The sequence below is a fragment of the Bos indicus genome, chromosome X, assembly GCF_029378745.1.
Source record: "Bos indicus isolate NIAB-ARS_2022 breed Sahiwal x Tharparkar chromosome X, NIAB-ARS_B.indTharparkar_mat_pri_1.0, whole genome shotgun sequence".
NCBI lineage: Eukaryota > Metazoa > Chordata > Mammalia > Artiodactyla > Bovidae > Bos > Bos indicus.
Genome location: NC_091789.1, coordinates 56,604,781 through 56,619,517, shown reverse-complemented (window position 1 = coordinate 56,619,517; position 14,737 = coordinate 56,604,781). Strand labels below are relative to the sequence as shown.

Genomic DNA, 14,737 nt, shown 5'->3' with positions numbered 1-14,737 from the left:
AATTGCAAGGAGGATGGGGTTACCAGCAGTGGAGGTAGAGAATACAGGAAACCTGTTAGGCCTTTATTATTTTTGTTTGCCCAAGGTCTTTCCCCTCCCTTGGAAGCAAAACCCTCTGTTTTAGGGGAGTACTGCTCCTCTCCTGACCAGCAATGCCTGTTTTAGTTTGGGCTTCCAATCCAAGTACCCTATCATCTCCCTAGTCACAGTTGATCTGATGGGTTAATATACAGGCATGTGATGTAAATCAGAACAATCTGAATCCTTCTCTTCACCAACTTAAATGGGGGAAAATACTGTGTCCCACTTTTGTGGGACAGCTTGTAGATGTGTGGCCAGAAACCATTGGCCCTTTTACAACTACAAGGAAGAAGCATGTCTTGAGAGAATGCAATCAGCATGTAGAATGAACTGTAAATTCCTATTGGTGTTCAAGCCTCTGGTCTTGTCCTTGAGACTCATCTACAATCTTGCCCTTAGAGACTTCTGATAAATTCCCTCTTGTGCTCAAGTTAAAGCTGTATTTCTGTCAACTTGCAATCAGTAAAATCCTGATTAAAGCTGTGTTCTAAAAGTTAACTCTCGAATCAGTGTGGATATGCTTAAGGTGTGTGTGTGTATTTGGGGGTGGTGGTCATAGTAAATAGCAACCAGAAGCAGGAAGATAATTTATGAGGCTGTTTTAATAGTCTACACGAGGAACAATGAAAATCTGAACTAAGGTGATATCAGTGGGTACTGTAGCTCCTGGCCGGGTTTACCATGTCTTTTCTAGACCTTGAATCAGTTGCGCGTATCTGCATATTGATCATCTCTACCCGGATGGATGGCATCACCAACCACTGGTTGGATGGCATCACTGACTCAATGGACATAAGTTTGAGCAAGCTCTGAGGGTTGGTGACGGACAGGGAAGCCTGGCGTGCTGTATGTAGTCCATGGGGTCGCAAAGAGACACAACTGAACTGAACTGAACCTGGATGGAATGTAAAATGTCCCTGTTCATTATGAGGATATTTTCCTCTATGTCTTTTGTTCTTCAGTTGCTGACTTGTGACCTACTCTTTGTGACACCATGGTCTGCAGCACCCCAGGATTCCCTGTACTTCACTATCTCCCAGAGTTTGTGCAAACTCATGTCCATTGAATCAGTGATGCTATCCAACCGTCTTATCCTCTGTCATTCCCTTCTCCTGCCCTCAATGTTTCCCAGCATCAGAGTCTTTTCTAATGAGTTAGCTCTTCACATCGGAGAAGTCAATGGCACCCCACTCCAGTACTCTTGCCTGGAAAATCCCACGGATGGAGGAGCCTGGTAGGCTGCAGTCCATGGGGTTGCTGGGAGTCGGACACGACTGAGCGACTTCCCTTTCACTTTTCACTTTCATGCATTGGAGAAGGAAATGGAAACCCACTCCAGTTTTCTTGCCTGGAGAATCCCAAGGACAGGGGAGCCTGGTGGGCTGCTGTCTCTGGGGTCGCACAGAGTTGGACATGACTGAAGTGACTTAGCAGCAGCAGTAGCAGCAGCTCTTCACATCAGGTGGCCAAAGTATTGGAGCTTCAGCTTCAGCATCAGTCCTTCCAATGAATATTCAGGGTTGATTTCTTTTAGGATTGACTGGTTTGATCTCCTTGTAGTCCCAGGGGTTCTCAAGAGTCCTCTAAAACCACAGTTCAAAAGGATAAATTCTTCAGCACTCAACCTTCTTTATGGTCCATCTCCATCCATACATGACTACTGGAAAAACCATAGCTTTGACAATACAGACCTTGTCGGCAAAGTCATGTCTCTACTTTTTAATATACTGTCTGTTTTTCATAGCTTTTCTTCCAAGGAGCAAATATCTTTTAATCTCATGGCTGTAGTCACCATCTGCAGTGATTTTGGACCCCAAGAAAATAGTCTGTCTCTGTTTCTATTTTTTCCCATCCATTTGCCATGAAATGAGGGAACCGGATGCCATAATCTTCATTTTTTGAATGTTGAGATTTAAGCCAACTTTTTGCTCTCCTCTTCCACCTTCATCAAGAGGCTCTTTAGTTCCTCTTCACTTTCTGCCATTAGGGTGGTGTCATCTGCATATCTGAGGTTATTGATGTTTCTCCCGACAATCTTGATTCCAGCTTGTGCTTCATCCAGCCCAGCATTTTGCATGATGTCCTCTGCATAGAAGTTAAATAAGCAGGGTGACAATATACAGCCGTGGCGTACTCCTTTCCCAATTTTAAACCAGTCTGTTGTTCCATGTCCAGTTCTAACTGTTGCTTCTTGACCTCCATACAGGTTTCTCAGAAGGTAGGTAAGGTGGTCTGGTATTCCCATCTCTTTAAGAATTTTCCATAGTTTGTTGTGATCCACAAAATCAAAGGGTTTAGCATAGCCAATGATGCAGAAGTAGATATTTTTATGGAATTCCCTTGCTTTTTATATGATCCAGTGGATGTTGGCAATTTGATCTCTGGTTCTTTTGCCTTTTCTAAATCTAGCTTGTACTCTGGAAGTTCTCAGTTCATGTACTGCTGAAGTGTAGCTTGAAGGATTTTGAGCATTACCTTGCTAGCATGTGAAATGAGTACAATTATGCAGTAGTTTGAGTATTCTTTGGCATTGCCCTTATTTGGGGTTGGAATGAAAACTGACCTTTTCCAGTCCTGTGGCCACTGCTGAGTTTTCCAAATTTGCTGGCATATCGAGTGCATCACTTTCAAAGCATCATCTTTAGGATTTGAAATAGCTCAGCTGGAATTATATCACTTCCACTAGCTTTGTTCATAGTAAAAGCATCCTAAGTCTTCACACTCCAGGATGTCTGGCTCTAGGTGAGTGATCAAACCATCGTGGTTATCTGGGTTACTAAGACCATTTTTGTAGTTCTTCTGTGTATTCCTGCTACCTCTTCTTAATATTTTCTGCTTCTTTTAGATCCATATGGTTTCTGTCCTTTATTGTGCCCATCTTTGCATGAATGTTCCCTTGGTATCTCTAATTTTCTTGAAGATATCTCTAGTCTTTCCCATTCTATTGTTTTCCTCTACTTCCTTGCATTGTTCATTTAAGGCTTTCTTATCTCTCCTTGCTATTCTCTGGAATTCTGCATTCAGATGCGTATATCTTTTCTTTTTGCCTTTGCCTTTCACTTCTTTTTTCAGCTATTTGAAAGGCCTCCTCTGACAACCATTTAGCCTTTTTGCATTTCTTTTTCTTGGGGATGGTTTTAATCACCACCTCCTATACAGTGTTACAAACCTCCATCCATAGTTCTTTAGGTACTCTGTCTATCAGATCTAATCCCTTGAGTCTGTTTGTCCTTGAACATATGTGTAATATCTGCTTAAAAACTCCTCTGCCTTAATTCTAACATCTAGATCTCTAGGGGCTGGTTTTCACTGATTATCTTTTTTTCTTCAGTATGGGTAACGTTTATCTGTTTACAATATGCTCAGTCATTTGAATTTCTTGGAGGACATGTTGTAGAGAATCTGGATTCCATTGTGTCCCTCGGAAGAGTATTGATTTTTTTGTTTTAGCAGGTAGTTAGCTTGACAGAACTCAGATTCTATACTCAATTTCCCCTGCAGTAAGTAGCAGCCAAAATTTCTATTTAGTTCTTTTAGTTTGAACTGTTTGGAAACTGCCCTGTGAGTACATGGCCAAGTTTGAGGAATCTGTGGGACATTCAGTCTGAGTACGTATAAGTCTGGATTAGTGGAGAGAGAGCTGGGATGGAGATGTATAATGCAGAATCTCTGGTGGCTAAATGATAGATGAGTCCATGGGTGTAGATGATATAACCAGATAACAGAGTAAGAAAATGATTGATAACAAGGCCCAGTAGTTAAAGGAAAACCATAAGAAATGAGTCACTTTAGGAGACTAAGAAATAGCCAGAAAAATTCAAGGCACACAAGGAGAGGTGGTATACAAAAAAACAGGGGAGGAGAATTTCATGAATGAGTTAGTGGTCAGTAGATTCCAGTTTAGCAGAAAAAGCAAGCAAAGCAAGTACTAAGCAGGCATTGGATTTAACAACTAAGAGGTCTTCACCTCAGGGATCACAGTTTCAGTGGCATGGGGCATTGCTACATGGCAGTTTGAGGAGTGTGAGTGTGTGGTAGACTTCATCCTATGTTCCCTGTTAACAGTTCCTGTCAGTAATCATACCTCTGTCTAGTCACCTGGTCTTGAATCTGGTGAGCTCTGTATATAAGTTTAACTGATAGAATGCAAGAAGTGATGCTGCTTGACTTACAAGGTTGGGTCATAAGAAACCTTACTACTTTCACTTTGGTCTTTTAGGGCTATGAGCAATCATTTAAGAACTTTCATCACCCTGTTAGAGAGACCACATGGAGAGATTTCAAGACAACATGGACAGAGCATGAAGCCTAGCTGCACCCAGCGTTCCAGAAATCTCTACCAAGGCACCAGCCATAAAGGAAACCATCCTGGCTCCACCAGATCAACTTAGCCACCAGTTGGACATCACTAGGTGACTCCAGTAAATGCCATATGGAGCAGGAAAATTGTCCAGTAAGACTTGCTCAAATTTCTCATCCACCCAATCATGACAATAATAGAATGCTTATTGTTTTCATTCCTGTGTTTGGGGGTGGTTTATTAAACAGCAGTGTATAACTGGAACATTGGACATTGAATCCCTGATAGCTCAGTTGGTAAAGGATCTGCCTGCAATGCAGGCGATCCTGGTTCGATTCCTGGGTCAGGAAGATCCACTGGAGGAGGAATAAGATACCCACTCCAGTATTCTTGGGCTTCCCTTGTGGCTCAGCTGGTAAAAAATCCACCTGCAATGGGGGATATCTGGGTTCTGTCCCTGGGTTGAGAAGATTCCCTGGAGAAGGAAATGGCTACCCACTCCAGTATTCTGGCCTGAAGAATTCCATGGACTGTATAGTCCATGGGGTCACAAAGAGTCAGACATGACTGAGCAACTTTCACTTCACTTCACTTGGGTATTGAAATAATAAAAGATTGTAAATGCATGTTATACTTCCAGTAAGCTTGGAGAGGGAAAGATCAGATGGCAGCTAGAAAGTCTCATAAGATTGTGGGCAGATTTTTTTTAAGGTGGTAGATACTTGAGAATGTTTGCATGTTTTGGTGGAGGGATCTAGGAGATGGAGGAAGCTGAAGATACAGAAGAGAGGGGCTATCTCACATTGATGTGTGAGATTTTGAGAAGGGCAGGGATGAGATCCAAAACTCAAGTAGAGGAGCTGATGTTAGGCATAAGGGAAGTGGGGCACTTTAGTCTCTAAAATAAGAGATGTCTGCCCTCTTCTGGATGTTTAAAAATGTCAGACTTTCTTATTACTGTAATTAAGAGAATATATGAAGGTTAGTTAGACAGTAATGGATCTCCCAAGCACTGATGACTGTGGCACTTTCTTTGGCTTATTCACTTAATCCGGACCAGGAAATGACTAGAATTTCCATCCTTAGTTTTATTTTTCCTGTTAACTAAGAGTTTGTTCTGTCTAATGAGAATGTTGTGAGTAGAAATAGGTATTGGGCTTGAGGATGGTAATGAAGATTTAGAAGAGTTGTTTTGAGAAGTGAGAGCAGAAACTGACTAAAATTTTGTGGATTTTGTGCCTGGTGGATTTCCATGCATTATTGGATTGAAAACCACAAAAATGAGAGAGCGCTGATCATTATACCTATGATATTTTCTTTAAGGATACACACACTGCATCCCACTAGGCTCCTTTGTCCATTGGATTCTCCAGGCAAGAATACTAGAGTGGATTGCCATGCCCTCCTCCATGGTATCTTCCCTACCCAGGAGTTGAACCTGAATCTCCTGTGTCTCCTGTGTTGGCAGGCAGTCTTTATCACTGAGCCACCTGGGAAGCCTGATATTTTAAAGTCATGGCATAAAGAGAAAAGACTATCCTTGCATGGAATCAGAGCTGATGTCTTAGGTCAAGGTTTGGTGAGAGTATTGGTCAGAGAGGTTAAAGTGATTAATTATAAGATATAAAGTAAAAAATAAGGAAATGATAAGCCATACTGGGAGAAAAATGAATGGATCAAGGAGGTCTTGATAAGGTTGAAGAATTAGTGCAGTGTGAATAAGAGAGAGAATGAGCTGGAGAGACAGAAGTAGACTAAACTGTTTCAAGGATAAAGAATTCTAGATGATCACAAAGTTCAGGGTATGAACATGGAAGAAAGTCGTTGGAGACAGACAAGAAAATCAAGAGAATGAGAGGCCAGGGTACTGCATGAGTGAAAACATGGAACTTGAAATTACTTTAGGTAATGGAAAAACTTGAGGATGGAAAAGAAAACATTAATTGGGATGCCATATGCCTCAGTGAAGGTAAGGGAGTGAACAGAGTTCAGAAGCTGACATAATAAGAAGACTGTGATGTGGTTTACAGAGAAAAATGCATGTATTAGATAAGTTTCCTTCAGGCATGAGTTATGGTGATGTTGGCTGTGAGTTCAATTTCTTGATTTAACAATAAGGTAAATCAAGACAAGGGAAGAGGAAATTTGCTGACCTATACGTGACACCATCCAGAAATCACTAAAACACTATCTGTTGTGTGCAATGAAACTATGGAAAAGATGGATAACTAGCTAAATTTGTGGATTCATAAGATGGCAGTCAAACTTTACAAAGCATTATAAACAACATTGTTTTGAGGCTGAGAGCCAAAGAAATTTAAGTTCTTGTTACTCAGGTCAGGAAAATGTTAGACCCTTCTCAGTATGATAAAGGAATAGTGCATATATAATTCATTATTTTAAGAACTATAAAATGAGATGTCTTTAAACAGAAACACAAATGTACCTATGGCTAATTCTTGTTCATGATTGACAGTAAACCACAAAATTCTGTAAAGCAATTATCCTTCAATTTAAATAAATAAAGTGGCAAAAAAAGATTATATGTTGATTGGTTGATGAGAATGTGACCAGGGGTTTGCAGGAACGTCACTCTGTATGTCCACTAGGAGCAGTGGCTCAGTATTTGCTAGTTCACTGCTCAAGGTAATTTTATTGGATATAACTACCCCATATAATGAGAATTGATGTGTGTGTGTGTGTTGAAGTATTTTAATGCAAATTTCAGACATCCTAACATTTCCTTTGTAAATATTTCAGTATGTGTCTCCAGCACAGTGATTCTCCAAGTGTGGTCTGAGGACCCTGGAGACACCTGACACCTGAAATCCATTCAAAGTGCCTGGGAACTCGTCCTTTTTCCCACTACATATCTCCATAAGGTTAAATTTTCTTCATATATGTCAAACAAAATAACCACAACGATACCACAGTGATGAAGCAAGTAAGAGTCTAGCTGTCTTATATTAAGGCAAACATTACAGAGCTTTTCAAAAAAGAAAACATTTCTAAATTTTTTTTTATTTTGGAAAATAGTTATTTTAATAAAATGTATTGTTTATGTTAACATGTAGTGGATTTATTGTTATTTTAATGAATTAATAAATATTTTTAGATATTTTCAGTTTTTATTTTGAATATAGTAAATATTAGTAGATCTGTAACCTACATAAATGAAAGGCTTATGGTCCAAGAAAATAGTAGTGATCTCTTTTTACTGTGTTCACATTTTAAACTATATTATAAAAAAGCTGTCAGAATTTTTAAAAAGAAGCACTAGTGTACTTCCTTTGAACACTTTTGTAAAACTTGCCAGAAGGAAGAGAAAGTTTTAAACTACTCCAGCTATGCATGAAAAGGAACTAGCACAGAATGATTCTAGTAATTAAAGTCACCAAGGCTACTTTCTGAAACTCTGGAAATCCCATAACAACTTTTTAAAAAACCTTTTTTGTTTTTAAATAATTATGACCTCACAGGAAGTTGCAAAAGCAGTGCTTAGAGATCCATGTGCTTGTCATCAGATTTCCCCAATGATGGTATCTTATGTAACTGTAAAATGTCAAGTCCAAGAAATTGATATTGGTACAGTATTGTTAATTAGATTATAGACCTTATTCGGTTGTTGTCACTTTTTACATACTTTAATTTTTGTGCATGCATGTAGCTCTATCCAGTTTTACCCCATGTATAGATTTGTATAACCACCACCACAGTCAATATATAAAACTGTTCAGTTATCTCAGTTATTCCCTGGTGGCACAGACAGTAAAGAATTTGCCTGCAATGTAGGAGACCCGGGTAAGATCCCTGGATCAGGAAGATATGCTGGAGAAGGGAATGACGACCCACTTCAGCCTGGAGAATTTCATGGCAGAGGAGCCTGGCAGGCTACAGTCATGGGGTCTCAAAGGGTCAAATAGGACTGAGTGACTAACACTTCCAGTTATCCCAAAAGTGCTCCCTTGTGCTACCCCTTTATATTCTCAGCCCCCAGCTCCATCTTTATACCCTGGCAACAGTTAATCTCTTCTCAATCTCTATAGTTTGGCATTTATATAAATGGAATCCTATAATATGTAACCTTTGGGGATTGACTTTTTTCACTGAGTGAAATGCCCTTGGAGGTCCATCCTAGTCACTATATTAATAGTTTGTTTCTTTTTATTGCTGAGTAGTATTCCACTGGATGGATATACCAGAGTTTATTTATCCAGTCGCTAATTGAAGGACATTTGGGTTGTTTCCTGCTTTTGCTATTATGAATAAAGCTGCTCTGATTATTCATATACAGGTTTTTTTAATCTTTTATTTTTAATTGGAGGGTAGTTACTTTACAATATTATGATGGTTTCTGCCATACATCAACATGAATCAGCCATAGCTATGTATATGTCCCCTCTGTCTTTCACCTCTCTCCCACCTCCCTCCCCACGCCACCCCTCTAGGTTGTCACAGAGCACCTGATTTAAGCTCCCTGCATCATACAGCAAAATCCCACTGGCTATCTATTTTACATATGGTAATGTATATGTTTCAATGCTACTTTCTCAAATCATCCCCCTTCTCTTTCCCTCACTGTGTCCAAAAGTCTATTCTCTATGTCTGCATCTCCATTGCTGCCCTGTAGATAGGTTTATCCATACCATATTTCTAGATTTCATATATATATGTATTAATACATGATATTTGTCTTTCTCTTCCTTACTTACTTCACTTTGCATAATAGGTTCTAGGTTTATCCACCTCATTAGAACTGACTCAAGTGCGTTCTTTTTTATAGCTGAGTAATATTGCATCGTGTATACGCACCACAGCTTCTTCTCATTTCTCTGGGATAGATGCTCAAGAGTTTACTTGTGGGGTCATATGGTAAATGCGTGTTTAGTTTTATAAGAAACTGCTAGGATGATTCCTAGAGCCTTACTATGTTACATTCCTAGCAGTATTGTATACAAGATCCTATTTTCCACAGCTTTGCCAACATTTGGTATTACTATTTTATATTTTACCCATTCTAATGAGTACATAATTGTAGCTTATTGTGGTTTTTATTTGCATTACTTTAATTAGGTAATGATATTGAACATCTTTTCATGTGCTACTTTGCCATCCATATGTCTTCTTTGGTGAGATTCTGTTCATGTCTTTTGCTCATTTTCTCATTGTATCATTTTTTTTATTAATTAATTTTATTTTATTTTTAAACTGTACATAATTGTATTAGTTTTGCCAAATATCAAAATGAATCCGCCACAGGTACACATGTGTTTTTTACTGTTGAGTTGTGAGAATTTGTTGTATATTCTAGAAACCAATTATTTGATGGGTATAAGGTTTGCAGATATTTTCTCCAAATCTGTTGCTTGTCTTTTCATCCTCTTAACAGGCTGTATTACAGCACAAGAATTCTTAATTTTGGTGAAATCCAATTAATAATTTTTTTTCCTTTGTTGTTCAGTAACTAAGTCATGTCCAGCTCTTTGCCACCCCGTGGACTGCAGCACTCCAGACTTCCCTGTACTTCACTGTCTCCCAGAGGTTGCTCAAACTCATATCCGTTGAGTCGATGATACATCCAACCATCTTATCCTCTGTCTTCCCCTTCTCCTCCTGTCCTCAATCATTCCCAGCATCAGGGTTCTTTTCCAGTGAGTCAGCCCTTTGCATCAGGTGGCCAAAGTGTTGGAGCTTCAGCTTTAACCTCAGTCCTTCCAATGGAATATTCAGGGTTGACTTCCTTTAGGATCAACTGGTTTGATCTCCTTGTAGTCCAGGGAACTCTCAAGAGTCTTCTCCAGCACCACAGTTCAAAAGCATCAATTCTTCGGTGCTCAGCCTTCTTTATGGTCCAACTCTCACATACATACATGACTACTGGAAAAACTATACCTTGCTGTTCAGACATTTGTCGGCAGAGTGACGTCTCTGCTTTTTAGAACACTGTCTAGGTTTTCATAGCTTTTCTTCTGAGGACCAAACATCTTTTAATTTCATGGCTGCAGTCACCATTGGCAGCGATTTTGGAGCCCAAGAAAGTAAATCTGCCACTGTTTCCATTTTTTCCCTATTTGCCATGAAGTGATGGGACCAGATGCCATGATCTTAGTTTTTTGAATGTTGACTTTTAAGCCAGCTTTTTCACTCTCCTCTTTGACCTTCATCAAGAGGCTCTTTAGTTCCACTTTGCTTTCTGCCGTTAAAGTGGTATCATCTGCATATCTGAGGTTATTGATATTTCTCCTGGCAGTCTTGATTCAAGCTTGTGCTTTGTCCAGCCTGGCATTTTGCATGATACACTCTGCATATAAGTTAAATAATCAGGGTGACAGGATACAGCTTTGATACACTCATTTCCCAATTTTGAATCAGTCCATTTTTCCATGTCCAGTTCTAACTGTTACTTCTTGACCTGCGTACAGGTTTCTTAGGAGACAGGCAAGGTGGTCTGGTATTCCCATCTCTTTAAGAATTTTTTACAGTTTGTTGTGATGTATGTTATGGTTTTTGGTATCTAGTTCTTAGATCTTTTCAGCAAGATCGAGGTCCCAAAGATTTTCCTCATGTTTTCTGACTAAAAGTTTTAAAGTTTTATATTTTATACCTAAGCCATGTTTCATTTTTTAGTTTATTTTTGTATCTTATGCAAGGTTCAGGTTGAAGGGTTTTTTTTTTCCCCATTGTTCAAGCACCATTTTTAAAAAAGGTATTCTAATATTGAAATTTTTTACACCTTTGTCAAAAATCAGTTGGGTATATTTGTGTTGGTCTGTTTCTGGGTTCTTTCTTTGTTTCCTCTGACCTGTGTCTCTCATTCCTCTAATATCACACTGTCTCAATTTGCTATATCTATATAATAAATCTTATCATTAGGTAGAGTGATTCTTCTCAGTTTATTTTTTTTTTTTCAGAATTGTTTTAGCTATCATAGTTACTTTGAATTTCCTCAAAAAGTTTAGAATAAGCTTCTCTGTATCTATGAAAATCTTCCTGGGTATATGTGTGTGTACTCAGTCATATCCAACTCTTTGTGACCCCATGGACTGTAGTCTGCTAAACTCCTCTATCCATGACAGGCAAGGATACTGGAGTGGGTTGTCATTTCCTATTCCAGGGGACCTTCCCAACTCAGGGATTGAACCCACGTCTCCTGAGACTCCTGCATTGGCAGGCAGATTCTTTACCACTCAGCCAACTAGGAAGCCCTGTAAATGCTTTACAGGTATTTAATATTCTAGTGAGTGCACTGTTGTTGTTGTTTATTGACTAAGTCGTGTCTGACTCTTTGTGACCCCATGGACTGTAGCCCGCCAGGCTCCTCTGTCCATGGGATTTCCCAGGCAAGAATGCTGCAGTGGGTTTCCATTTCCTTCTCTAGGGGATCTTCATGACCCAGGGATGGAACCCACATCTCCTGCATTTCCTGCATTAGCAGGCAGATTCTTTACCGCTAAGCTACTTGTACTAATTGTTTTAAACCTAGAGATCACTTTGGGGAGAACTGATGTCTTTACTGTATTAAGTCTTCCAGTCAGTGAATGCTGCATGTCTCTCTGAAAGGTTGCTGCTGAACCACGAAAGATGCCAGGATACTTGGCCTCTGGAGGAGAAGAATTCAATCTGGGGCCAGAGACAAGGCTTGATCACTCAGAGCTTTTGTATAATAAAGTTTTATTAAAGTATAAAGGAGATAGAGAAAGCTTCTGACATAGACATCAGAAGTGGGTAGAAAGAGTGCCCCGCTGCTAGCCTTTAGCTGGATATTATATAGCTACTAGCAGTCTGCTAATTAGAGAAAGGAAATGTCTCAAAACTCAGAGAATGTCACCAGGGCCCTCATCCACAACATGCATTGAGATAATATTGGCACCAGGTGAGTCATCCTGGACCATGAAACGATTGACATAAATCTTGAAGAAAGGCAGATTTCCAAACAAATATATAGTTTCGTTAACATAGATTAGGGGAACAATGTATGCGTATAACATACTGGTTTGTCAAGTCAGTTCTGAGCCTTTAGGTGGAACCAAACTGAATACAGAGTCTAGGATAAATGCATAGTACATTAACATAGCTTAAGACAAACATTTCCATAAGAAAAATGCATTGGTTAGCTCAAGGTTTGAGAAAAGTTCAGGTAGAACCAGGTGTCATGGCAACACAGAATTTTAAGAGAAACCTCTTTTAAAATTTGTATAAAGAAGGGGGGAAATATAACACTAGTTTGTTTCCTCCTGCCATTTAAGAGAGAGAGAAAAAATGTCTGACACTTGCAGCTTATTTCCTCTGTTTGGAGACCCCTGGCCTTCCTATCTGTTATCCTCTCATCTCCATTCATTTAAATCTTTGCTTTTTTGCTTGCTTGCTTTCATCAGTTCAGCAGGAAGGGATATAGTTATAAAACTGCTAGGTTCTCGGTGGCTTCAGCTCTGTAAACCCTGCAGCCTTAGTTGCCTCCTTTGTGGTGACAGCTCCCTCATAACATCATGACGAGGATTTAAAGAGACATTGCAGGTGTAAGTCCTGCCTCTGACATGTTTATTTTCCTTCTTATTGATCCTGTTTTTAGCTTTTGGGCCTCTCACATCCTGTCTGTGAACCCACATGGCAATAATAGTGGGACTGACTTCCAAAGGGTTGTTGTGAGAAAGTAATGTGAGAATTGAAGTAAAACACTGAAGGGACTGCCAGATACAGAGTAAGGGCACCATGAGCAGTGGCTGTATTAATATTATATGAATGTAGGGAGGTAAAACTGTAATTTCTCCCTGATAGTTTCACTGAAAGAAACTGTTGACAGAAATCAAATATCTTGTCCAAAGACCTGCCAGCACAAGGCAGGTTGCAGGATCTTGCTGATGGTTTGGGAGAGTGTAGGAAGTTCATCTCAACACAGCAGACAACATGAAAGAAAATCTCAGAGCCAAGTGCCTGCTATGACCTGATTTTTATATGTTTGTTTTTGTATAAAAGCAGATCTGGAAGAACATAGACCAGACTAGACTGTGGGGAATCAGATTAGCTTTCACTTTTACTTTGTTCCTTTCTGTATTTGAAAGCTGTTTTATTTTAATTGAACATATGCTACACTGAACAATGTTAAGACAAATTATTTATTTAAAGGCCAGCCAATAAATTAGCCAATCAGCAAATTACACAAATGAATCTCAGGGCAGTTTCACTCACACTTCTCTTCCATTCAGCTTCCTGCCTGGCTCTTGAGCTCCTGGCCTCCTTGGCTTAGCAGCTCCCATTTCCCAGAGTTCCTTCTGCAGAGAAGTAAAGCTGCTATCTTCGTCTAGATCCAGGCCATCTCAGCTGGGTCCTCACTCCCTTCCCCAGCTAAACAAGCATCCCTGCAGGTGTGTTCCTAAGCAAAGATAGTTCCTGTTCCAAGAGGAACTATTTGGTTAGCTCTTAAAGGATTTTTATTCTCACCCTTTTCTACATGGGTAAAGGAGCCTAAAGCTACTGAATTTAATAAAGTTCCCTGTGAAGAGGCTGAGAGGGAGGGCTTAGGTAATCCATCTACAAGACAGTTCAGAAAGTTTGGAGAGAAGTGTTTGATGCAGTTGTAATGGTATTCTGTGGCACAGTGCTTAAAATACACTGGGCACTCTTTCAGTTCAGTTCAGTTCAGTCGCTCAGTCATGTCCGACTCTTCGCAACCCCATGAATCGCAGCACGCCAGGCCTCCCTGTCCATCACCAACTCCCGGAGTTCACTCAGACTCACGTCCATCGAGTCGGTGATGCCATCCAGCCATCTCATCCTCTGTCGTCCCCTTCTCCTGCCCACAATCCCTCCCAGCATCAGAGTCTTTTCCAATGAGTCAGCTCTTCACATGAGGTGGCCAAAGTACTGGAGTTTCAGCTTCAGCATCATTCCCTCCAAAGAAATCCCAGGGCTGATCTCCTTCAGAATGGACTGGTTGGATCTCCTTGCAGTCCAAGGGACTCTCAAGAGTCTTCTCCAACACCACAGTTCAAAAGCATCAATTCTTCAGTGCTCAGCCTTCTTCACAGTCCAACTCTCACATGCATACATGACCACAGGAAAACCATAGCCTTGACTAGACGGACCTTTGTTGGCAAAGTAATGTCTCTGCTTTTGAATATGCTATCTAGGTTGGTCATAACTTTCCTTCCAAGGAGTAAGTGTCTTTTAATTTCATGGCTGCAGTCATCATCTGCAGTGATTTTGGAGCCCCCCAAAAATAAAGTCTGACACTGTTTCCACTGTTTCCCCATCTATTTTGCATGAAATGATGGGACCAGATGCCGTGGTTTTTGTTTTCTGAATGTTGAGCTTTAAGCCAACTTTTTCACTCTCCACTTTCACTTTCATCAAGAGGCT

General features: G+C 40.0%; 1 protein-coding gene across 2 annotated transcripts in view; it reads left to right on the top strand.

Annotated features, from left to right (window-relative positions):
• The window catches only part of SLC25A53 (solute carrier family 25 member 53), a 57,957-nt gene that overhangs the window by 21,532 nt on the left and 21,688 nt on the right, over positions 1–14,737 (top strand). Inside the window, exons 2-3 of one of the 2 annotated variants that reach the window (XM_070784532.1) lie at positions 4,301–4,534; positions 7,142–7,325. The gene's annotated coding sequence lies outside the window, so the exon portion shown is untranslated. The remainder of the gene's footprint in view (positions 1–4,300; positions 4,535–7,141; positions 7,326–14,737) is intronic. The other variant, XM_019956193.2, reaches the window with a different exon arrangement.